General features: G+C 36.5%; 1 long non-coding RNA gene across 1 annotated transcript; it reads right to left on the reverse strand.

The window, feature by feature from the left end:
- Positions 1–21: 21 nt before the first annotated feature.
- Positions 22–23,396, reverse strand: LOC115258762 (uncharacterized). The gene is made up of 4 exons (XR_003893813.2): positions 23,254–23,396; positions 23,032–23,201; positions 5,766–6,092; positions 22–5,037 (listed from the first exon to the last, which is right to left on the reverse strand). It is a non-coding gene; the product is annotated as an uncharacterized LOC115258762 (long non-coding RNA).
- Between the last annotated feature and the right edge of the window lie 1,604 nt (positions 23,397–25,000).

Below are 25,000 nucleotides of genomic sequence, written 5' to 3' on the forward strand. Positions count from 1 at the left end.
CTGAATATAAAGCTTATTTGTTCTAAGTATCATTTTTGAAGAAGTGTTTTACTACTGAATTTGAATTTAAACGAAGCTTTTAGTGTTTCTATCAGTTACAATGGTGCGAAATCAAAATGTTGCTCTACAAGGCACTCGTAAAGAAGATTTTTCTACTGAATTTTCAATTAATTTTTTTAGTGAATGTTTAAATAAATTGTTTAGTGGTTCTATTAGTTGCAATGATTAAAGCTCCAAACTTATAAAGCGATTTGGCAATTTTGAATGAGGCGCACACCTTGCAGCCGTCCAGAACATTTTTTTCCTGCTCAAATCACATTGGCGCGAGGCAATGAAACGCGCACGCCGCTTGTAATCTGAAATTTAAAATGAATTCATTAAAACTGAATATAAAGCTTATTTGTTCTAAGTATCATTTTTGAAGAAGTGTTTTACTACTGAATTTGAATTTAAACGAAGCTTTTAGTGTTTCTATCAGTTACAATGGTGCGAAATCAAAATGTTGCTCTACAAGGCACTCGTAAAGAAGATTTTTCTACTGAATTTTCAATTAATTTTTTTAGTGAATGTTTAAATAAATTGTTTAGTGGTTCTATTAGTTGCAATGATTAAAGCTCCAAACTTATAAAGCGATTTGGCAATTTTGAATGAGGCGCACACCTTGCAGCCGTCCAGAACATTTTTTTCCTGCTCAAATCACATTGGCGCGAGGCAATGAAACGCGCACGCCGCTTGTAATCTGAAATTTAAAATGAATTCATTAAAACTGAATATAAAGCTTATTTGTTCTAAGTATCATTTTTGAAGAAGTGTTTTACTACTGAATTTGAATTTAAACGAAGCTTTTAGTGTTTCTATCAGTTACAAAGGTGCGAAATCAAAATGTTGCTCTACGAGGCAGTCGTAAAGAAGATTTTTCTACTGAATTTTCAGTTAATTTTGTTTCATGAATGTTTAAATAAATTGTTTAGTGGTTCCATTAGTTGCAATGATTAAAGCTCCAAACTTATAAAGCGATTTGGCAATTTTGAATGAGGCGCACACCTTGCAGCCGTCCAGAACATTTTTTTCCTGCTCAAATCACATTGGCGCGAGGCAATGAAACGCGCACGCCGCTTGTAATCTGAAATTTAAAATGAATTCATTAAAACTGAATATAAAGCTTATTTGTTCTAAGTATCATTTTTGAAGAAGTGTTTTACTACTGAATTTGAATTTAAACGAAGCTTTTAGTGTTTCTATCAGTTACAAAGGTGCGAAATCAAAATGTTGCTCTACGAGGCAGTCGTAAAGAAGATTTTTCTACTGAATTTTCAGTTAATTTTGTTTCATGAATGTTTAAATAAATTGTTTAGTGGTTCCATTAGTTGCAATGATTAAAGCTCCAAACTTATAAAGCGATTTGGCAATTTTGAATGAGGCGCACACCTTGCAGCCGTCCAGAACATTTTTTTCCTGCTCAAATCACATTCGCGTGGGGCAATGAAACGGGCACGCCGCATGTGATCTGAAATGTAAAATAAATTCATTAAAACTGAATATAAAACTTATTTCTTCTAGGTATCATTTGTAAAGAAGTGTTAACTGATAAATTTCAAATTAAACGAAGCTTTTGGTAATTCTATCAGTTGCAATGCTGCGAATACAAATTGTTGTTATATGAGGCATTCGTGAGATAGATTTTTTGTGAAATTTTTAAACTATTTAGTTTTGTGAGAGTTTAAACAAAGTGTTTAGTGGTTTCAATAGTTGCAATGATTAAAACTCCAAACTTATAAAAGGATCTGATTATTTTGAGCATTTTGAGTGATGCGCACATATGGCAGCCGCCTAGAACAATTTTTTCCTGCTCAAATCACATTCGCGCGGGGCAATGAAACGCGCACGCCGCTTGTGATCTGAAATGTAAAATGAATTCATTAAAACTGAATATAAAACTTATTTCTTCTAGGTATCATTTGTAAAGAAGTGTTAACTGATAAATTTAAAATTAAACGAAGCTTTTGGTGATTCTATCAGTTGCAATGGTGCGAATACAAAATGTGGTTCTACAATACATTCGTATAGAAGAATTCTCTGTTGAATTTTAAAACTATTTAGTTTAGTGAGCGTTTAAACAAAGTGTTTAGTGGTTCCAATAGTTGCAATGATTAAAACTCCAAACTAATAAAAGGATCTGACTATTTTGAGCATTTTGAGTGATGCGCACATATGGCAGTCGCCTAGAACATTTTTTTCCTGCTCAAATCACATTCGCGCGGGGCAATGAAACGCGCACGCCGCTTGTGATCTGAAATGTAAAATGAATTCATTAAAACTGAATATAAAACCTTTTTTGGTCTAGGTATCATTTGTAAAGAAGTGTTAACTGATAAATTTAAAATTAAACGAAGCTTTTGGTAATTCTATCAGTTGCAATGCTGCGAATGCAAATTGTTGTTATATGAGACATTCGTGAGATAGATTTTTTTGTGAAATTTTTAAACTATTTAGTTTTGTGAGAGTTTTAACAAAGTGTTTAGTGGTTCCAATAGTTGCAATGATTAAAACTCCAAACTTATAAAAGGATCTGATTATTTTGAGCATTTTGAGTGATGCGCACGTATGGCAGTCGCCTAGAACATTTTTTTCCTGCTCAAATCACATTCGCGCGGGGCAATGAAACGCGCACGCCGCTTGTGATCTGAAATGTAAAATAAATTCATTAAAACTGAATATAAAACTTATTTCTTCTAGGTATCATTTGTAAAGAAGTGTTAACTGATAAATTTCAAATTAAACGAAGCTTTTGGTAATTCTATCAGTTGCAATGCTGCGAATGCAAATTGTTGTTATATGAGACATTCGTGAGATAGATTTTTTTGTGAAATTTTGAAACTATTTAGTTTTGTGAGAGTTTTAACAAAGTGTTTAGTGGTTCCAATAGTTGCAATGATTAAAACTCCAAACTTATAAAAGGATCTGATTATTTTGAGCATTTTGAGTGATGCGCACGTATGGCAGTCGCCTAGAACATTTTTTTCCTGCTCAAATCACATTCGCGCGGGGCAATGAAACGCGCACGCCGCTTGTGATCTGAAATGTAAAATGAATTCATTAAAACTGAATATAAAACCTTTTTTGGTCTAGGTATCATTTGTAAAGAAGTGTTAACTGATAAATTTAAAATTAAACGAAGCTTTTGGCGATTCTATCAGTTGCAATGGTGCGAATACAAAATGTGGTTCTACAATACATTCGTATAGAAGAATTCTCTGTTGAATTTTAAAACTATTTAGTTTAGTGAGTGTTTAAACAAAGTGTTTAGTGGTTCCAATAGTTGCAATGATTAAAACTCCAAACTTATAAAAGGATCTGACTATTTTGAGCATTTTGAGTGATGCGCACATATGGCAGCCGCCTAGAACATTTTTTTCCTGCTCAAATCACATTCGCGCGGGGCAATGAAACGCGCACGCCGCTTGTGATCTGAAATGTAAAATGAATTCATTAAAACTGAATATAAAACCTTTTTTGGTCTACGTATCATTTATAAAGGAGTGTTAACTGATAAATTTAAAATTAAACGAAGCTTTTGGCGATTCTATCAGTTGCAATGGTGCGAATACAAAATGTGGTTCTACAATACATTCGTATAGAAGAATTCTCTGTTGAATTTTAAAACTATTTAGTTTAGTGAGTGTTTAAACAAAGTGTTTAGTGGTTCCAATAGTTGCAATGATTAAAACTCCAAACTTATAAAAGGATCTGATTATTTTGAGCATTTTGAGTGATGCGCACATATGGCAGCCGCCTAGAACAATTTTTTCCTGCTCAAATCACATTCGCGCGGGGCAATGAAACGCGCACGCCGCTTGTGATCTGAAATGTAAAATGAATTCATTAAAACTGAATATAAAACTTATTTCTTCTAGGTATCATTTGTAAAGAAGTGTTAACTGATAAATTTTAAATTAAACGAAGCTTTTGGTAATTCTATCAGTTGCAATGCTGCGAATACAAATTGTTGTTATATGAGGCATTCGTGAGATAGATTTTTTGTGAAATTTTTAAACTATTTAGTTTTGTGAGAGTTTAAACAAAGTGTTTAGTGGTTCCAATAGTTGCAATGATTAAAACTCCAAACTTATAAAAGGATCTGATTATTTTGAGCATTTTGAATGATGCGCACATATGGCAGCCGCCTAGAACAATTTTTTCCTGCTCAAATCACATTCGCGCGGGGCAATGAAACGCGCACGCCGCTTGTGATCTGAAATGTAAAATGAATTCATTAAAACTGAATATAAAACCTTTTTTGGTCTAGGTATCATTTGTAAAGAAGTGTTAACTGATAAATTTAAAATTAAACGAAGCTTTTGGTAATTCTATCAGTTGCAATGCTGCGAATGCAAATTGTTGTTATATGAGACATTCGTGAGATAGATTTTTTTGTGAAATTTTTAAACTATTTAGTTTTGTGAGAGTTTTAACAAAGTGTTTAGTGGTTCCAATAGTTGCAATGATTAAAACTCCAAACTTATAAAAGGATCTGATTATTTTGAGCATTTTGAGTGATGCGCACGTATGGCAGTCGCCTAGAACATTTTTTTCCTGCTCAAATCACATTCGCGCGGGGCAATGAAACGCGCACGCCGCTTGTGATCTGAAATGTAAAATAAATTCATTAAAACTGAATATAAAACTTATTTCTTCTAGGTATCATTTGTAAAGAAGTGTTAACTGATAAATTTAAAATTAAACGAAGCTTTTGGTAATTCTATCAGTTGCAATGCTGCGAATACAAAATGTGGTTCTACAATACATTCGTATAGAAGAATTCTCTGTTGAATCTCAAAACTATTTAGTTTAGTGAGTGTTTAAACAAAGTGTTTAGTGGTTCCAATAGTTGCAATGATTAAAACTCCAAACTTATAAAAGGATCTGATTATTTTGAGCATTTTGAGTGAGGCGCACATATGGCAGCCGTCCAGAACATTTTTTTCCTGCTCAAATCACATTCGCGCGGGGCAATGAAACGCGCACGCCGCTTGTGATCTGAAATGTAAAATGAATTCATTATATTGTTATGCATTTTTTTGTTCAATAATGTAACAAATATGTTTTAAGAAAGCTTTAAATAATTCAATTAGCTGCAATGTTGCGAATTTAAAATGTTAAAAAGAAACTGTTTTTTTTGGCAGTTCGAAGTTACATTGAAGATATACCTATCATTATTCCTCTAGCAGGAAAGATTGCAAATTTATAATGGTGTAAATCAAAAGAGCATAATTTTCGTGCGCTCAGTGGGGACAAGCCTGAAAAAGTTTGAGGTGCACATTTCGTGGCGCTCCAAAATATTTTTCCTGCTCAAATCACACTCACATGGGATGCATCCAAAAATTAAAATGAATTCATTATACCTACTTGAATATTAGAACTTATTCGTGAGCTCTATTTTTGATAAATTTACAATTATGTACCAAATATGTTTGAATTAGCCGCAATGGAGCGAGTTCAACATTATGTTTACCGAGATGTTCGTAAAGATGTTTCTTCATGATAAAGATATGACGAAGCCACACCTTGAATGTTCAAGAGTGCAAATCTGAAGAACAATTTGATATTGTAATGAAAAATTGATCGAATAATCACCATCAGCGAATGTTGAATTGATCAACATTTCTGTGCCATCTGTGGTTTGGTTTTAAGGGTTAATTCTCTTGAAAATTCGAGGTATGGCTTCGTTATATCTTCACCTTAATGTCTCTCTTTTTGTGTTTTACCTGTTTATTGGCAAATTGGCCTGAGCTGATGTTTTTGCTTTCCATGTTCACCATACAGCGCAACTATTGTTTATATCTTTTCTGCCTCCATTTTACGTCCAGCCGTTTTGTTAAATTATTCAGTTTATCGCTGTCCTTATTAGCCTTTACGCTTCATTGGGGTCTTTCTGCTCTACTACCATACATTCAGAGTGCCATTAACGTATCAGATGGCCGACTCCAGAGGCACGTTATCCTCCAAGTTTCCTTTGTGTTTCGTAGTACAACTGCATCCAATTTTCGTGGTTGCTTGCGAGGTAGTTTGTGCTGGATGAACTTTTGAAATTTCTGAAATAGTAAATTAGATTTTTTGATAGAATTGAGAAAAATCAAAACAATCCCGAATTAAAATAATTACATAAACTTTCTTTCATTTGTTTCTGTTTCCATACTGTAGGTGACTATTAGCTATTAGACTCATTTAACCATTTTTCAAATTGTCCATGCTGTCCATCACGATAACCTTACCGGGGAAGTTTTTCGGCTTCGTAGTCATCGAACGCAATCAAACGACTAATTATCGTTCTTCATCCGACGTTTCGGTGTTTATTACACCTTCTTCAGGGAATTAGAACTCGCGAAGCCGAAAAACTTCCCCGGTTATACAGAATTTCAGTCGATAGCGCTCTACGATAACCATACCATGTACAGATTTACCAGCATGCTTAGGGGCGATTTTTTGACCCTGACTTAAGCGTTATAAAGTTATATTCATTTCTAACAGATTATTTGTTAGGCTATTGTGAACGCTTATAGTTAATTTCCGATACAGTCCTTAAGGAAATCGTAAGTAATCCGACGCTTTTGAAAACAGTTATTCGCCTGGTAACTTAGGCCAACAATTGAGATATTTTTATTGATGTTATTCCTTTACATGTTAAATGTTAGGCACCACCAGGCAATCTGTACGTTATAACTTTTTTTACACATGTCGGATCATTTTGCGGTTTTCGGCAAAGTTCGGCATATCCTAGGCTATACTTCAACGTCTTTAATTAGATCGTTTTAGACGAAAACTTTCAATTTAAGAGAAAAATGCAAAAAGCACGTTTTCCCATAATAAATTTCATAGAAATTTCAATTCATTTTCATTTTCATTTTCATTTTGCAGCATTTGGTGAGACAATGGTCCACTGCACGAATTTCTGCTGGCCTGCTTACTCTCACACGAAATTTGACGTTTGAGCGGTGCCGACACCGCTCAAACGTCAAATTTCGTGTGAGAGTAAGCAGGCCAGCAGAAACTCGTGCAGTGGACCATGAGAGCGTATGTCAGTCCAAAGCCGATGATAAGGAGGGGTAATGGCAGAATAGTCTTTGCTGACCACATAAACGCCATGGGATAGGAAAAGGGTATTTTGGTGAGGGATTAGGGTGTTGGTACAGACTCGACAATATCAATGCTATTCAGATGCAAAATAATTTTAAGGCTGAATAGTGAATCGCATACCTTCCAAAACCAAAAAAAAAACAATAATCCTCAAAATGCCAAGCAAGCCATAGAAAGAAAAAAACGCCCGATCGTTTATTTTGTCAATTAACAAACGGAAACTTCCAACTTCACCGACTCACCAGTCACCCGGAAAAAATGTTCCTTCAGTTCTGGAAAATATATTATCCCCAATTAAGCCCTAAATCGAATTGTCCGCGTGGTTCAATTGCTCACGCACGTGGGCGGGTACCGAAACAATGAAGAATAACATAGCTGCCTATGATGTAGCGCGCAAGCTTCGACCGACAAACACGTGCTGCATGTAACAACCGAGAGTAAACGGGGGAAGATGTCCTCATCCTGCTTTCGTTAGCTGAAACCGCAACTAAATTATGTTTTATCATGATATGGTCTTCTACAAAGTTGTTCCTTAGGGTATCAGCTACCATTCTTTCAATTCTGAGTCAAATCGAACTCGCCAAACCGGCGTGCTGTATGAGAGACTGGAGGTCATCCAATTTCCCATATCTTTGGACTGAACATCCCATACAAACCTTCAACTCATTTGCGCCAACTCAGTTTTAAACCGATTGAGCTGAATCTTTCACAGATTGTTCTTCTTATCCAAAGGCACGATTCTCGAGGGTGCCCCGTGAATTTTTCCAACTTTTCTTTCTCGCCATACAAATGTGGGCCAGTCTATTGTAGTACCCCTGCTAGGTAAGAACCAGTCATTGCCATACATATTAAATGCTAGACATGACCCCATGGATAGCATTTGCATATGTAAAAGCTTTGCTGATGTGACTTCCCTATTAGGCAATTCTCTCATCTCATGTTTGTCTTCAAAACCTTGTCAAGCTTGGAAAATTGAAGCTAATAAACAATACATTACAAGGTTCGAATTCCCATAGAATGAGATCATTCATTCGCACTACAACACCATAGGAGATAATGACACATTGGCTGATTACACTAAAAATGCGAAAAATCTCCCTTTTCCCCCTATCTGCAACCCGGGGACGCGCCCTGTTGGATTTCGAAAGCCTCGGAGAATATTACAAACCTTCAATGGCATTCCCATACACTAACCCACATTGCCCATATTCAGGGGTCTGACTGGGCCTATTACCCTCCCTCAGTTTGTAATATTCTCACCAACTTGGAATTATATTTTCCCGGCACATAAATGACTTCGACAAATGTTCGATATACTATGCAGCATCATGATCAGTATAATTATATCAGATGACGATGACTTGAAGATCTGATTTTTACAGAATTGTTTGCCATTGATTATACATTCAGCTATTCCAATCATTACTGCAAAGCACATCGACCACATGCCTGAAATCAAAGCTTCCTGGAAGATATAATCCAAGCTCAGGGAAATTTCATAGAAATTTCAATTCGCTCCCAAATTTTGAACAGTTGCTTTGGGCGCTAAAAGAAACCGAAAAAGCTTTGTTCTGAAAAATCGACTTTGTTGAACCAGTCTAGTATCCATAGATATAACGTTAATAATTTGATCAAACAATTGGATTTGGGAAGGAAATATGAAGAATTATTTCCAGTACCGTCGTGCGGGGTCTCATTGGGCCAAAGCGGGGTGACATTGGGTCCCTATTTCGCACGTATAGAATACGATGAGAATGCATTGTGTGCTGAACTACTAGAATACAAAATTCTAAGATATGTACTTTATCCACCGTCAGATATTCTGACTTACAGGTCAGACTCGATTATCCGGAGTCGGGTTGTGGCGCTTCGTAAAATAATATCTTGGTAACGGAATGCTGTAAGATGCTAAAATTTTGACTGATTACTAATCAAAGTTGGCTTGATAACATGTCAAAGCTTCAGCTTTAAAAAGCATTCCCTTCTTCAGATATATGTTTGAGAAGCATCAGAATCTGACTCTGGATAATCGAGTCCGACCTGTATATTGAATCCGTGTGATCGATGGACCAATGTCACTCTCTAGGCTTAATGTCATCCCGAACGACGGTACATATTACACAACGACCGTATTTACTACTTCTTCTTCCAGCACTTTATATTTAGGTACAGGTTAGATTTTGAAGAAACTTTGTCAATGTTGGTAGTAAATGCTGAATTTCTTATCAAACTTGACATTACTGTAACAATTTGGGGCCATGCACAAATTACGCCACGCTTTTAGGGGGAGGGAGGGGGTTAAGCATAATTTGACGACCAAGGATGGGAACACTCACTTGCAAAGAGTTACACTCACTTGCTATTTTCTCAGCTCAGAAGCGTGCAATCAAGAAACGATGTATGGACGACTTTTGCATTATGGTTTTATCTAAAACTTTGCCGAATAGAGTAGGGGTCGCACACGCATATCGAAGTCGTGAGGGAGCTGCGAAGGCAACTCTCCACGAGGTGAATGTAAATCACACTCACCTCGTGGAGAGTCGCTTTTACAACTCTGTCACGACTTTGGTATGCGTGTGCGACACCTACTCTGTTCGGCAGTTTTAGACAAAACCACAATGCAAAAGTCGTCCATACATCGTTTCTTGATTGCACGCTTCTGAGCTGAGAAAATGGCAAGTGAGTGTAAATCTTTAAAAGTGAGTGTTCCCATCCCTGGTGACGACTCATACAAAAATTGATGAGATACCATAATACATAAAAGTGGCGACGAGGATAACTATGAAAGATCGGATTCGCAAAAAAGTGACTAAAATGAAATCAATTTGATCCAGCGTTTTCACCATACACCGATTAGGCGAGCATCGACAATACGTATTGTGTTATAGTCTATTGTTCACATCTGTGTAATTGTGACCACGGATCCATAGATTAATGAACAAGTTTACAGGAGAAATGATTGTATTGTTAAGTGCCAAACCATTTGCCTGTGCATTTCTTCAGCCTATTGTTCACATCTGTGTAATTGTGCAGTTGTTAGTGAGATTCCGGTCGATATGGAATGAATTTAGTAAATAGTATGCAAAAGGATGTTGTACAATCACATGCTAAAATCTAAAATTATGGTATCGCGCCTAGATAAAATTGATGATTATACATTATCGGATCATCTTAATGTGTAACAATTAATTCTGTTTGCCAAGTCAACGGCTTAAGCGCCACCTTCGTTCTCGAAGGACCGTTAACTCATTTGCGAGTACCCCGGCATGAGACTGCCTTTCTCAAGGCAGGTTGAAACAGTTTCTTCAGAATAACGGTTCACTTTAACGCTAACAGAGATCCCAACCTGATGGTATTTCTTTGAGCGGAATTCCAATCTCCAAATTCCCCAAAACGGAGTGGTGCAAAGCCGTTCAATCCAAAGAACTAACCCTAAATTGAATTTATTCTAACAAGTGACGACCGTATCTGGGGAAGTCACAACTAAACTCGAACTAATTTGATTTATTCATTTATTGATTCGAATTCATTAAAAAAAACTATTCTACAAAAATGTTGAATTTTTGGAGTTTCACAATCCAAATTCTGAGAATTTTAGTTCAAGTTCGCTCTCAGGTGAAACTAGAGTGTGACGTCATGTTTGGGTTTTAAATTCAAAATTGTGTTTGCCTAAATTTACTATACAGGCCCTATTTGGTGAACCATATAATCTGACCTTGTCTTTACAGGCGTAGCTCCCTCGGCGGGTGTTTTGTAGCGTTCATCCGACGACAAGTAGAGGCTTGGAAGGCATGAAACTGCGGCGTTGTGAGATGATCCAAAACCGATTCACTCGTGCGTGAGCGTTGGACATCGGGGTGAATGCGTCCCCGGTATTGGTGGAGTCCGAGCTTCGGTTGCTTAGCTCTACGCCTCACGACTTTACGCGACGAGCGAACACGTGCTTAGCCGGGACAACAACCACGTCGTTTCGAGCAACTGGTTTGGTCGGCTCGGGTTATCCGACAGATTGTTGATTGCGGATCGAGTGGGAGGTGGAAAAATACCACCCTCTGCAGTGGTTCACAATAAGCCTGCACTGGCCGCCCACGTTGTTGGGCCACTAACGCCTAAACAACGTAATCCAAGTTTAAACTCCTAATTTGGTTCACCAATGGTTGCACTAGCTTACCTGATAATACGTTTCCTTTTCGTTCACTTTCCACAATTTTCGTTCTAATTCTACGACTCAAAAAATTCAACTAAAAACCTAGGAAAAACTCATTTAAATAATTTAATCTAAACATAACTCGCGGTTACTTACTTCGAGTTTAGTTAGGAAATAAATTAAAGTTTTCTTTTTTAATCTTCGACTTCACACTTTTGAAATTGCCTGATCACTTAGCGAAAATGCGTCTGATCACGACTAAGTACTCCACCAGAATAGAAACGCATTCGCGATTCAAAATGGGATTAGCTATTAAGTCGCAATTGCACCCGAATGCTGTGCAGTTGGGTTTTATCCTCTTTTAGCATTGGTCAGTTTTGGGGGAGAGATTTTCTTTTATTTTCAAATGCATTTTCAAATAATACCATTAGATTTGGAGGTCACTGGGAAATTGCACATTAGTACATTCCAATTTAAATATTGCGCCTTAACATATACTATGATTTTTTATCGCGAGCTTTAGACCTCTCATGCCGAAATATTTCATGTCAAATGAGCTTCCACAGGATGGTGGCGTATGTATATAAAATAGTATGGTCATTCAAGTGTAGCTGTAAGGGTAATGTGCTACACGCCAAAAAAAAAGGACATTTAGCTTTACGTTTGAATTCAAATGTTTAATTTTACAGTCAGGTTTTTTTTACGCGGTTTTCATTTACGCGGCCGCGTAAATGAAAACTCCATACAAAAAAAAATTTCTTCGTCTTATTTTTGCATGATTCGTCGAGAAATGGTGAGACTTTTTTTACGCGGTTTTTTGGATTTTGAACTGAGTTTTTTTTTTACGCGGTACGTATCCCCCGCGTAAAAAAAACTGACTGTATATGTGTAGGAAAATAATATTCTGACAAATGTTCGCCAATAGATTACATTGAAGCTTTATATACTGATTTTAGTAAAGCATTTGATAGAGTTAACATTCACTTGCTGATTTTTAAATTATCTAAATTAAGTTTCAATCCTATGCTTCTGAGATGGATCGAGGCATACTTAACAAATAGAACGCAAAATGTAAAAATTGAGGAGAGTTTATCCAAAACAGTAAATATATCATCCGGAGTTCCACCAGGTTCGCATCTAGATCCATTATTAATTATTCTGTTTGTGAACGATGTTGAATACGTTGTTAAGCGAATTCGCCTTTCCATATACGCTGACGATATGAAACTTTTCATGGAAAAACGAAAAGCATCTGACATCAGTATATTCAAAATGAAATGAGCATTATTTTAACTGGTGTAACAAAAATCTTTTAGAACGTAATGTTAAAAAATTGTAATTAAATTGCGTTCACAAGAAAATTTAATTTAATCCTTGAAACAATAACCCTAGGTGAAAAAAGTGTAGAACGATGCAACCAGATTAGAGATTTAGGTGTTATTCTGGACTCAAAACTAGGGTAATTGTTCCCATCGTTGTGGTAGTACCTAATGTTGCGGTAATGGCAATTGAGCACCTTTTCGACTGAAATTTTACCAAAAGGTATTTTAAATAGATGTAAGATTGCACCATTTGTTTGCCTAAGATTTGCCCAAAAACCTATTAAAAAATATATATTCCTTAATGTGTTTGTTGCTGTGTTCCTTTTGTTGCGGTAGTGTTCCTAATGTTGCGGTACCCCATATGATTTCAATGGGATACCGCAACAATAGGAACAAATACCGCAACATTAGGAACACAATGTTCTTTCAGATAAAAAAGAAAAAAAAGCTCATAACAACATCAAAGTGGCAATATTTCGTTATTTTCCCGTATATTAAGGATGGATTTTATCATTTTCAATTCAATCCATGTAAAAACTTTGCTTGGGGCGATACAATTGTGATTTAAACATGAACCCAGTGCTTAACTCCTCCATGATCGGATCAATTACTTTAACCTTTGTTAATCACTATAATAATCAGTAGGCCGTCCCTTATTTTGCAAAAATTGGAAATGTTTTAAGTTCGTTAGTGGAAAATGATCGTTTTCTGCTAAGAAATGATCGTGTCAAAATTTGAAGTCCGTATCTCAAGGCTAAGTGGCTGAGTGGTCCCTCAAGGGGCTTAAAGTTGTCAAAAATGGTATGGGATCAAAAAATCATGATTTTTTTTTTCTACGAAAGAAATACGCTATACCACTAAAACCGTTGGTTTTAGGACCCTATGGGCCTTATGGGTCCTTAAATCATCGGTTATAGTAGAATAGCGTATTTTTTTCGTCGAAAAAATTCATGTTTTTTTAGTCCCATACCATTTTTGACAACTTTAGGCCCCTTGAGGGACCACTTAGCCATGAGATACGGACTTCAAATTTTGACACGATCATTTCTTAGCTGAAACGATCATTTTCCACTAACGAACAATAAGGGACAGCCTAATAATCAGGCAGTACGACGTTTGCCAGGAAAGCTAGTATTATACAGAGGATGGCCAAAATGTTTGGGATAGGCAACTTTTTTTCTCCCACAAAAAAATTCAACATGCTGTAACTTTTCATAGAGTGCATCAAAAAATCTCCAAATTTTGACTGTTTGTCAACCTAATATATGTGCATCATTGGTATAAATTTGGGCTCGATTGATTAATTTTTCGCGAAGTTAGAACCGTTCGGGTAAAATACTATTATTTAGACAACTCATATTTGAACTGTCATATCTCGGAAACCAGTGAACCGAATTGAATGAATTTTTTAACGTTTATCAACAATATCTTGATACCTAATACGGCGTTATAAAATGAAATATTTTCTCACGGCAAATTAAGTTATACCGGATTGATATTTTTACACATATAGAGGAAAATAAGTCAAATTTACAATACCACACGAAAATTACTAAATGTTTTCTTCTTTCAATCTAAATAGGCTCTAATATCTGATTAGAGATAACTTGAGAACAAAAGTGGAAAGTCTTTGGATATCAACACTAAAATATATTGACATTGATGTAAAAAAAATACATTTTTTTCAAGAAAAATCCAAAAAGTGTCAATCCATGATAACTTTTTTCAACGTTTAAAAAGTACCCATATAGTTTGTGAAGCATTTACATATTGTTAGTGTACGTTCAAAATTTCATTCAATTCGGTTCACTGGTTTCCGAGATATGACACCTCAAAAATGAGTTGTCTGAAAAATAGTGTTTTATCTAAACGGTTCTAACTTTGCGAAATATTAATCAATCGAGCCCAAATTTGTACCAATGATGCACACATAATAGGTTGACAAACAGTCAAAATTTGAGATTTTTTGATGCGCTCTATGAAAAGTTATAGCTTGTTGAACTTTTTTGTGAGAGAAAAAAAGTTGCCTATCCCAAACATTTTGGCCATCCCCTATATACAAGGCAAAAAACATGCTTGGGTTCATGAAACGTTTTAGTTTGCCCTTTAAGGAGAAACTTCAGAGAATACCAATATGGCTGCCACAATGGCCGACTTGGACCCCTACTCACGTTTTCAAGAGCACCAATCTTGAAAATTCGTAAACAAATGCGCTCGATTTGGAAAAGCTGCCTCTTTTTGCAAAGCTAGGATAAACAAGTGCGGCTTGGTTCGAGGCCTCGTTCGTCAGATTTGTGCCTCTAAAGTTTGTATGCAAAATCGCAATGGGATTTGTTGACGTTTCACCTTAACGACCCTTACACAATTAAAACGCTTTGTGTTACGTACTTGAATACTGTAGTATTGTGTGGGCTCCACATGAAGGAACTCATATCATCCGTATAGAGTCGGTACAAAAACAGTTTTTATTGTTTTCTTTGAGAAAACTAAATTGGGTGGCGAACTCATCACTACCATCTTATGAGTTACGATGTGCGTTGATTGTAAGCTCCCTTGAAAAACGATGAAAGTTTGCAATGGTTGCATTTCAAATGATGTCATATTAAATAAAGTATGCTCTTCCCAAGTATCAATGACAGTTGAATAACAGCTTAATCAGCCAATATTTCCAAAATTTAGCTTGAGAGCGGCTTATTCATCTATTGTACAACAATAATGTTTGTTGGGTTATGCTTCTAGAAAATATAAACTTTTATCACAGACAAACAGACGTAACACCTAGAACAATTTTCGTGAAAATCCATCGCACACTTTACACTACTTACTATTACTTTAGTTTAGTCAAAATGTTAGTTTACTTTAGTCAAAAAAAATCCAAAAAGTTGAGTTGTACAACTCCCAAGTAGTCTTCGAAAGATATCTCGATAACCAAATGTTTAGTCATAATAAAATTTAATAGGGTTCTACTAGGATGCTGTACAGGATGTCGACTCAATTTTGAAAATCAAATTCCCTGACTTTCCCTGGCTTTCCTGGTCATGTAAATCTCAGATTAAGGGTGTCTGCTCATGAGATGAAATTCAATTTTCTGAATTTTCCTGCTTTTTTGTAGGAGTGCACAGTGTTCGAAATCGATGATTTTACGATCAAAATTAAATAACTTTTTTTAGGTTGGTTCTAGAGGTTTGGCGTGTTCTACAAAGTTTTTCTGCATGTTAAAAGGCGTCTTTTGATAAAATGTAATAAATGATTAATCCCCCTAGAAGTGAGATAAAAAAAATATTTTTTTGAAATATTTTTTTAGAGGTTTGACGTCTTCGGCAAAGTTGTGGCCCATAATAAGAGAACAAAAATCGTAGAACATGTCAAAACTCCATCTCTTACGGTTTTCGAGATATGGAGCGTTTTGTGCGAAGTACCCCTAAAACTAGTTTTTTCAGTGTAGCTTTAACAGATAAAATCCTACAGTTTTGTGACCTTCTACAAACTTGTTCAGGACGTCGAATTACACATTTCTTCCGAAGATGTCAAGTCATTATATCGTAAAACAAAAAAGTTATAGGCAAATTTATCATATTTTAAGGTGTACTTTCACCTTAAGTAACTATTTCCGGCGCAAAATGGCACAGATGGCTCAGTCTGTAGTTGAAAGATTAGACTTTTTACTATCACTTGGGGGTGGAAACCCTCGTGGGCAATAGTGGGAAAGGTGGTTTGAATACATGACAAAAACTAATTATTTTGCCTGTAATACAAGCAAAATAAATAAAAAAAAATAATAATTAAGAAGCCCACAGTAATTTTTACTGCACTGTGTTTCTACCGGCAATATTTTACAACGTTTTTGCAAAAACCAGTGAGTTTTTATCAATAAACATTAAAACATCAGAACAAAATATTGTTCCCGAGAGTTATAACTAAAGCTCGTTCTAAATAAAAGTATTGAATTTCTTCAAACTTATAACAACATATCTATGCCCAAACGAATGACAACCTACTCAATAGTCATAAAACTGAATGGCTACGGTGGTTAGAAAATCAAATGCGTTTTGATAAATATCTTCGCAGTTCTTATTAAGGTAGTTGTAATTTTACATTCTTCAATACATATTTTGACGATTTCCTGGTGAAAATAAATTAATCTTTTATATCAAATAATCAATTTGATATAAAATTTTATTTTCAACCCGATTTTTGTGAAAAGTACTGTTAAAAATAAGAAAAGTGCTTCAATTAACTCATGATGCAGATGAAGGGACGTAACATGTAATTGGTTAACGTCAAGAGATTAAAAATAATGTTTGAAATTAAAAAAAAAAACTATCGCGTTATTCTCGGCACCCCTGTATTTTATTGATTTATAACTGATATATTTCTATTGCTTCCCAGTTGTAAGTCAAACTCGTGGATTACCGAAAAAGCTGTTCATCTGCTATCGGACGAATCAAAACTTCTCCTGATGTTTTCCGATACTGATTCCGTAGTTGAAAAGTCAAACAACAAATATAAATATAAATACATGAAAAAATAACAAAAAATCTACTATGTGTTTTGATGCACATCTTGAACTGTTTAATATTTCCTTCTTCCTATTTCTAGCGCTACTTAACTTGAATATTGCCCCAAAAAAAAACTTCAAACAGGTAATTTTAAAGTAACTTTATCAGAAATTGTCTGACCATCTGATAGTAAACAATATGAATTCAAAATCATGAATAAAATATTTTGTTTGGTAAAAACAATGCTCAAAAACGACACGAATGCAACTTTGGAGTAAAGTGTCGCTAATTTAAGTAAATAAATAAATAAATCATGCTCAAAAATGTTGTCAAATATTGCTGAAAATAACGCAATGCAGTAAAACTTACTGAGGGCTCCTAAATGATTATTTTTTATTTGTTTTTCTTGTATTACAGGCAAAATAATTAGTTTTTGTCATGTATTCAAACCACCTTTCCCACTATTGCCCACGAGGGTTTCCACCCCCAAGTGATAGTAAAAAGTCTAATCTTTCAACTACAGACTGAGCCATCTGCGCCATTTTGCGCCGGAAATAGTTACTTAAGGTGAAAGTACACCTTAAAATATGATAAATTTGCCTATAACTTTTTTGTTTTACGATATAATGACTTGACATCTTCGGAAGAAATGTGTAATTCGACGTCCTGAACAAGTTTGTAGAAGGTCACAAAACTGTAGGATTTTATCTGTTAAAGCTACACTGAAAAAACTAGTTTTAGGGGTACTTCGCACAAAACGCTCCATATCTCGAAAACCGTAAGAGATGGAGTTTTGACATGTTCTACGATTTTTGTTCTCTTATTATGGGCCACAACTTTGCCGAAGACGTCAAACCTCTAAAAAAATATTTCAAAAAAATATTTTTTTTATCTCACTTCTAGGGGGATTAATCATTTATTACATTTTATCAAAAGACGCCTTTTAACATGCAGAAAAACTTTGTAGAACACGCCAAACCTCTAGAACCAACCTAAAAAAAGTTATTTAATTTTGATCGTAAAATCATCGATTTCGAACACTGTGGAGTGGAAAAATAGAAAGAAAAAAAAAACAAGTGAACTGCACCAGACTTTTTCCAATAGATTTAAGGCATATTTACAGTATTTCTTCAGAATTCTTCTACCTGATACGCTGTGCTGGAAATAACTTTTGACAAGTCCATCAAAAATTCCCTAATTTAGATAAAAGTTCTTTGAGAAAAACAACTAACATTTTTTTTAAATAACGTCAAAATTACAACTAGGATATTCTAAAGACATTACTCCTAGAACATTATTAGGGTGACATCTTAAATTTTGTTTTATTAGTTAGAACTACTTCAGATGTTCAGATATTGTGGCTGCAATTTTATCGCAAATTTCGCATGTTCATACTGAAAAAATCTCAAAATAAAATTCACTAAGAGGTCTGCCACAATGCCGACAAACTCAGTTAGAACTCCTATCGTGTTTTTTTGGAAATGCACCACATTTAACATGTAAAAATTAGGTTCCAAAAATACTTTTAAAAGCTCCATCAAGCGCTTTCGAAAATTTGCACGGGTTTGCTTGCTAAACTCTCTGATGCCTTTAAGCATTCATTGAAATCGGTTGAATCCTTAACTCAGATTACAGGATGTCTAGCAGATGTTTCGATATTCTTCCAAAATAATTCCAAAAACTAGGAATTGCAACACGAATTCCACAGGGCTTTTAGGAAATTGATAAGGCGCTGTCCATAAACTACGTATCATAAACGATAGGCTAATGGCTAGGTTTGAGTTTGCACTAGAGAAAAAATAATATTATTAACCAAAAAAAATACTTAAAATATAAAAACTATAGGTAGCTTGTTCCTAACTTTGCGCCTTTGCGCACAAAATCTTCGTTTGTTCCTAACTTTGCGCACAGTGTGCCAAACTTTGCGCATGCTCTGAATAGCACAAAAAGTCATCAAAAATACTATTATTTATTGCTTTGGCATTAAACTAAAGATGTTCAGATAGTGGGTCGTTAATTGATCATCATTAAAATACTTTGTCCTAGGAGGGAGGGGGGATGGAGGGGTTCTTGAATTCGTTTGCGTTTCATACTACTGCGTGAACAATCCAATATATCTTCAGGAGGGATTTTTCAGTGGCCATCATGCAAAACGTGGCTCGAGAAGATCAAATGTAAAAGCTTCCCGGTGAATGAAGTAACCGTTACTGGCAGCACAATAAGGGGTTATTCAAAAATGACGTTCATCAATTACGGGGGGGGGGTCTGAGAAAGTAGTCCATGCATGTATTAGGTAAGCGATAAAGCGTGACAAAAGGGGGCAGGGGGTCTAAACATCCTGAAAAATGGCGGACGTCACATTTGAATCGGCGCTAACTTTGGCCACCGGAAAAGCCAAATGAAGGACTGTTCACAAACTACGTAACGCTGTAGACAGAAAGTGAAAGCCATATAGTGCTACGGTTCATGCATTTTTCTACTAATTTCTATACAAAATCTACTACATGCTGGAGAGGGAGGTATGAAATTGTCAGTACTAGTGTTACATAATATGTAAATGGTTCATAAGTCATGTATTCACGTGCAATACAGTAGACGTTCGGTAACTGCAACATGTTTACGTTTCACTTAGCGAACGAAAATCCGATAACTGCAACGCCTGACAGTGTCAACAAACCATCAACTGACGTAAAATGAACGTGAAATTCATCCGACTGTTCATTTGGGCTAACATGGCGCACCATTTTGACGGATGGCGGTGCGATAACTGCAAAATTGTTGCACTTACCGGACTTGCAGTTAAAAAGCATTGCAGTTAAACCGTTTGCACCGACCGAACGTCTACTGTATTTATTTAGTGAAAGTGCGCAAAAATTAGGAACACAACGCAAATAATGGTTCCAAACATTGCGCAGCACTATTTTCTCATTAAAATGAAAAAAATAACACGAACGTGATTGATATTACTAGAATATCATCTTTTCTGTCAAATAATTCCAAAATAATTATCGTTGTAGGTTTTTGAAATGTGTATGAAGCCCAGACTTTGGCCAGACCCCCCTCCCCCCCCGCCCCTTACTAAGAGTTTACGTAGTTTAACCACAGGGCCTAATTCTAAGTGTACGAAGATGCGAATATTGTGAAACGTATAAAATACGGCAGATTTCAGTGGGCTGGACACGTAGTGCGAATGTCGGAAAAAAGAATAGCGAAAACAATATTCAGCAGAGAACCCGGTAGAGGTAGGCGACTTCGTGGGTGGCCGCGAACTCGCAGGCTGCACGCGGTTGAAGATCTACGATCCCTATGGACTTATTCACCGATGAACCAAATTCATCGCGGTCCGCAAATAGACGAGTGCACCGATGAACTGAATTCATCGCGGTCCGAGAATTTTGACACTACTGCGGGGTCGTTCCCAATCAGAATTGTTCAATTCTGATTGGAAATCTCTCACTTCTGATTGGAAGCGACCCCGCTGTAGTGTCAAAATTCTCGGATCGCGATGAACTCAGTTCATCGGTGCACTCGTTCTATAGACGAGTGCACCGATGAACTGAATTCATTGCGGTCCGAGAATTTTGACACTACAGCGGGGTCGTTCCCAATCAGAATTGTTCAATTCTGATTGGAAATCTTCCACTTCTGATTGGAAGCGACCCCGCTGTAGTGTCAAAATTCTCGGACCGCGATGAATTCAGTTCATCGGTGCACTCGTCTATTTTGACACTAGAGCGGGGCCATTCCCAATCAGAATCGTTTAATTGTGATTGGAAACGGCCCCGCTCTAGTGTCGAAATTCTCGGACCGCGATGAATTCAGTTCATCGGTGCACTCGTCTATGGGGAAAATTTACTTCTTCAAAGAAAAATCGCTTGAGGTCACCCATTAATCCCTAAAATAAGTAGTTGAATGATTTCTGTAGATAACTTCACGAGGAATCGGAGGAATCAGACCTCTGAAGACCGCAAAGCGATGCGACATTCGTGGAAAAAGTTATTAAGCCTTACCCGATCGATAAAATAACGAGATTTTATTATTTATTGTTATTCCTTACATCAGTGGCGTAGCCAGAAATTGTCTCTGGGAGGGGTTTTCAACGGTCAATGATACCTTTTTTGATTAGACATTTATATTTTGTAAAATGTAATGAGCAATTGTATTCGTAGTTTGAAAATAGCGGCGCAGCCGAAAATTTTTTCGTCGCAAAGCGCTTTATACGCCAGTGCCTTACATCTTACATGTTAAATAGCGTTGGCATGCCATTCGGTTTTCAGTCAAAGTCAATGGGGCACGTTCGGTGTAGTACTAGATTTGTAGTAATGAGCTGAATTTTAGTATGGTGAGAAGGTCAGTTCTCTGTTTCTGCAATGAAATGGTACAAAAATCGTGGGTATTATGATTCGTTGCCTAATTTGATGCTGTTTGAGCAAAACTTTGGATAACTATGTTGTTTATGTTATGAGAAATGGAGAAAACAACAACACTGTTACCCAAAGTTTTGCTCAAACAGCATCAAATTAGGCAAGGAACCATAATACCCACGCTTTTTGCACCATTTCAGTGCAGAAACGAAGAATTGACCTTCTCACCATACTAAAATTCAGCTCATTACTACAAATCTAGTACTTCACCGATCTGTCCTATAACATTTTCCACATGCCTTAGATCGCTTTGCGGTCTTCAGAGGGTTTGTTCCTCGCAAAATTTCCAACAGAAATCATTCGTCGATTTATTTTTAGGGGTTAAGGGGCAACCTGTGGCGATTATTCTTTGGAAAAGTGATTTTCCCCATAGTAAATCGTATGAAAACTTAAAACGGCTGGCGCTAAAATATAGTTTCTCCGATCGAGTTGAAATTTTGCACAGTTGATATGGGGTCAAAATGGAACTCAAAAAGTGTACAGGAGTAAAATGTCTTTTTGTGTCCCACGCTAATACCTACACTTTTCATAACTCCATGCTATTATGTACTCATATACTGCCGTGAATCGCATATCTGTCCCATTTGCATAGGAAATCCAGCAAAGATGGGACTGATATGCGATTCACGGCAGTATACTACTTGTCATAAGTACGGACTCACAAAAAGTATTGCAACAATATTGCATCACCCTGACTCACCTCGGTGTTACATCCGTAAAAAGTAAATAAAAAGAAGACATTTCGGATGTACTATATGTGTGACCGGTTACGTTCGTAGTCATTAGAGAACTAAACTTTATTATTACATATTCACTCAGTACGCTCAATGTCGTTTGAGAACCCTTTGAGAGGGTTCGGTAGTTTTACCGAGTGGACATTGCCACTACACTCGGTATCTCCGAAACCTGAGGACTTACAAATATGCTGTCTTCATCAAAGTTATTCAGGAGCCCAAAAGCAACAACTTTTCTGAAGGCGGCATTTTTGTAACTGATCTGGTTTTAGAGATATTAGAGGTGAGTCAGGGTGATGCAATATTGATGCAATACTTTTTGTGAGTCCGTACTTTATGACGGGTAGTGTATATGAATGCAAACATGGTCATAGACTAATACAACTTTCAGTTATAACACAGATAACAGACGTTTATGCTTATATTGGCAATGTGTGTAAAAATGCTCAACAGCCATTTTGTATGTAACGAGCAGCTGAAACTCATGTGGCAATCATTTAGAGATGGCGCAGTGATCGATAGTCAGTGATCGTTTTCAAGATTGCATGCACTACGCAATTTTACATTCAAGATTGTATTCGATCTTGAATGAAAGTGGAACTTTGAACTATTCTGGCATTCAAGTTAGATGTAATGTCGCAATCAGTTGAGTAGATGGCGGTAGGGAGCCAACGTATATCGTTTTGAACATTTACACAGGATTCTGCGAAAAATTTGTACTAGCATAAACATCTGTTATCTGTGGTTATAACTTGGGTAGATACTCATTACCTGTGAAGCAGGCTCATCCTCAGTCGAGACTTTATTTAAGCAATAAGAAGTAAAATAGTGACGCGTTTGCCAACGCTCGTATTGCCCATGAAGACTCATCGTTGACTGCTTTCTCCTACGATTAAAAATTATCACCCATCATTGTTCTGGATATCTCGGGTATCTGGAACCTAAAGGAAAATTAATCTACAAATTATAATAATTCGCTCATTGCAAACATACCTGTTATAAATAGTAGATAAATTATATATACTAATTTCTTTCAACGCACGATTTTTACGCTGAAAACTATTTAAATTCAATTTTTGTTTATAAACGTGAACTCAGCAGGAAAAAAGCTCAACGTGTGAAGTTAGCGGGAAAAAAGCTCAGAATGAGGCACGTTCGGTGTAGTACTAGATTTGTAGTAATGAGCTGAATTTTAGTATGGTGAGAAGGTCAATAGAGCTTGCTGACGTTTATTCACCTCTCTCTTTCAAGCTTGCAGGCGGGATAGGATTTGTTTTCATCGGGAAACCTTTCCTGATGACAACAAATCCTATTCCGCCTACATGTTTGAAAGAGAAAGGTGAATAAACGTCAGCAAGCTCTATTCTCCGTTTCTGCAATGAAATGGTGCAAAAAGCGTGGGTATTATGATTCCTTGCCTAATTTGATGCTGTTTGAGCAAAACTTTGAATAACTATGTCACAGACAAACAGACGTAACACATTGAACGATTTTCATGAAAATCCATCGCCCAGTTCACACTACCATCACCTGGTGGAAAAGTTGCACGAATCACTGTGTTGTGCCATATCGTCAACAGAAGGCGCTAGTGTGAAACGTCAAACGCATAGAAAAACGATGCGCGCGCCTCTGGTTGTGAAAGCCACAACTATGAAAATTTAAAATGATCGTTAAAAGCGTGGTCGATGGAAATCTCGCAAGTGTTACGTCTGTTTGTCTGTGACTATGTTGTTTATGTTGCAAGAAATGGAGAAAACAACAACACTGTTGCCCAAAGTTTTGCTCAAACAGCATCATATTAGGCAAAGAATCATAATACCCACGCTTTTTGTACCATTTCACTGCAGAAACGGAGAATAGGAGGCAATCAGTGAAGTACTAGATTGAAAGTAGTGAGCTGGATTTTTGTATGGCGAGATGATCAATTCTCCATTTCTGCAATGAAATGGTGCAAACAGCGTGGGTTATATGATTTATTGACTAATTTGATGCTGTTTGAGCAAAAGTTTGAATAACTGTGTTGTTGAAGTTCCAGAAAAAAATAATACAACAACACAGTTATTCAAACTTTTGCTCAAATAGCATCAAATTAGCCAATAAATCATATAACCTACGGTGTTTGCACCATTTCATTGCAGAAATGGAGAATTGATCATCTCACCATACAAAAATCCAGCTCACTACTTTCAATCTAGTACTTCACTGATTGCCTCCTATTGACCTTCTCACCATACTAAAATTCAGCTCATTACTACAAATCTAGTACTTCACCGATCTGTCCTATTGTGAACCCAGCAGGAAAAAAGCTCAAAAATGTGAAGTTAGCGGGAAATTTTTTTTTCCTGCTCGAAGTTCGTGCCATGAGGTGTAGGCGGCGCTTTAGGTGAGCTTTTTTCCTGCTCGAATTTTCCTGCTCATTTAGCAGAGGTCTTTGCCGGTAGTCGATGGAACTCCGTTGATGGAAACAAACGATAGCACTCTGCGATGAAATATTCCAATTCTCACTATTCACTGTGCGATGGTGTTGTAATTGGGGACTACGAAGGTGATGATTTTGTTTGCGGTTTTCTGTGAGAAAGTGAAGGAGGGAAGATTTTTTGCTTTTTTTTCACTCATACTCCCATAAGAAACCCCGTAGGAAGAAAGAGTGTTTCCCGGCTCATCAACCTTCGTAGTCCCCAATGGCTGGAACCCTTTAACAGGTAACTCACTGCTCAAACTTGGAGAAATCTATGGCTCT

The sequence above is a fragment of the Aedes albopictus genome, unplaced genomic scaffold (assembly GCF_035046485.1).
Source record: "Aedes albopictus strain Foshan unplaced genomic scaffold, AalbF5 HiC_scaffold_432, whole genome shotgun sequence".
In the NCBI taxonomy this organism is placed as follows: domain Eukaryota; kingdom Metazoa; phylum Arthropoda; class Insecta; order Diptera; family Culicidae; genus Aedes; species Aedes albopictus.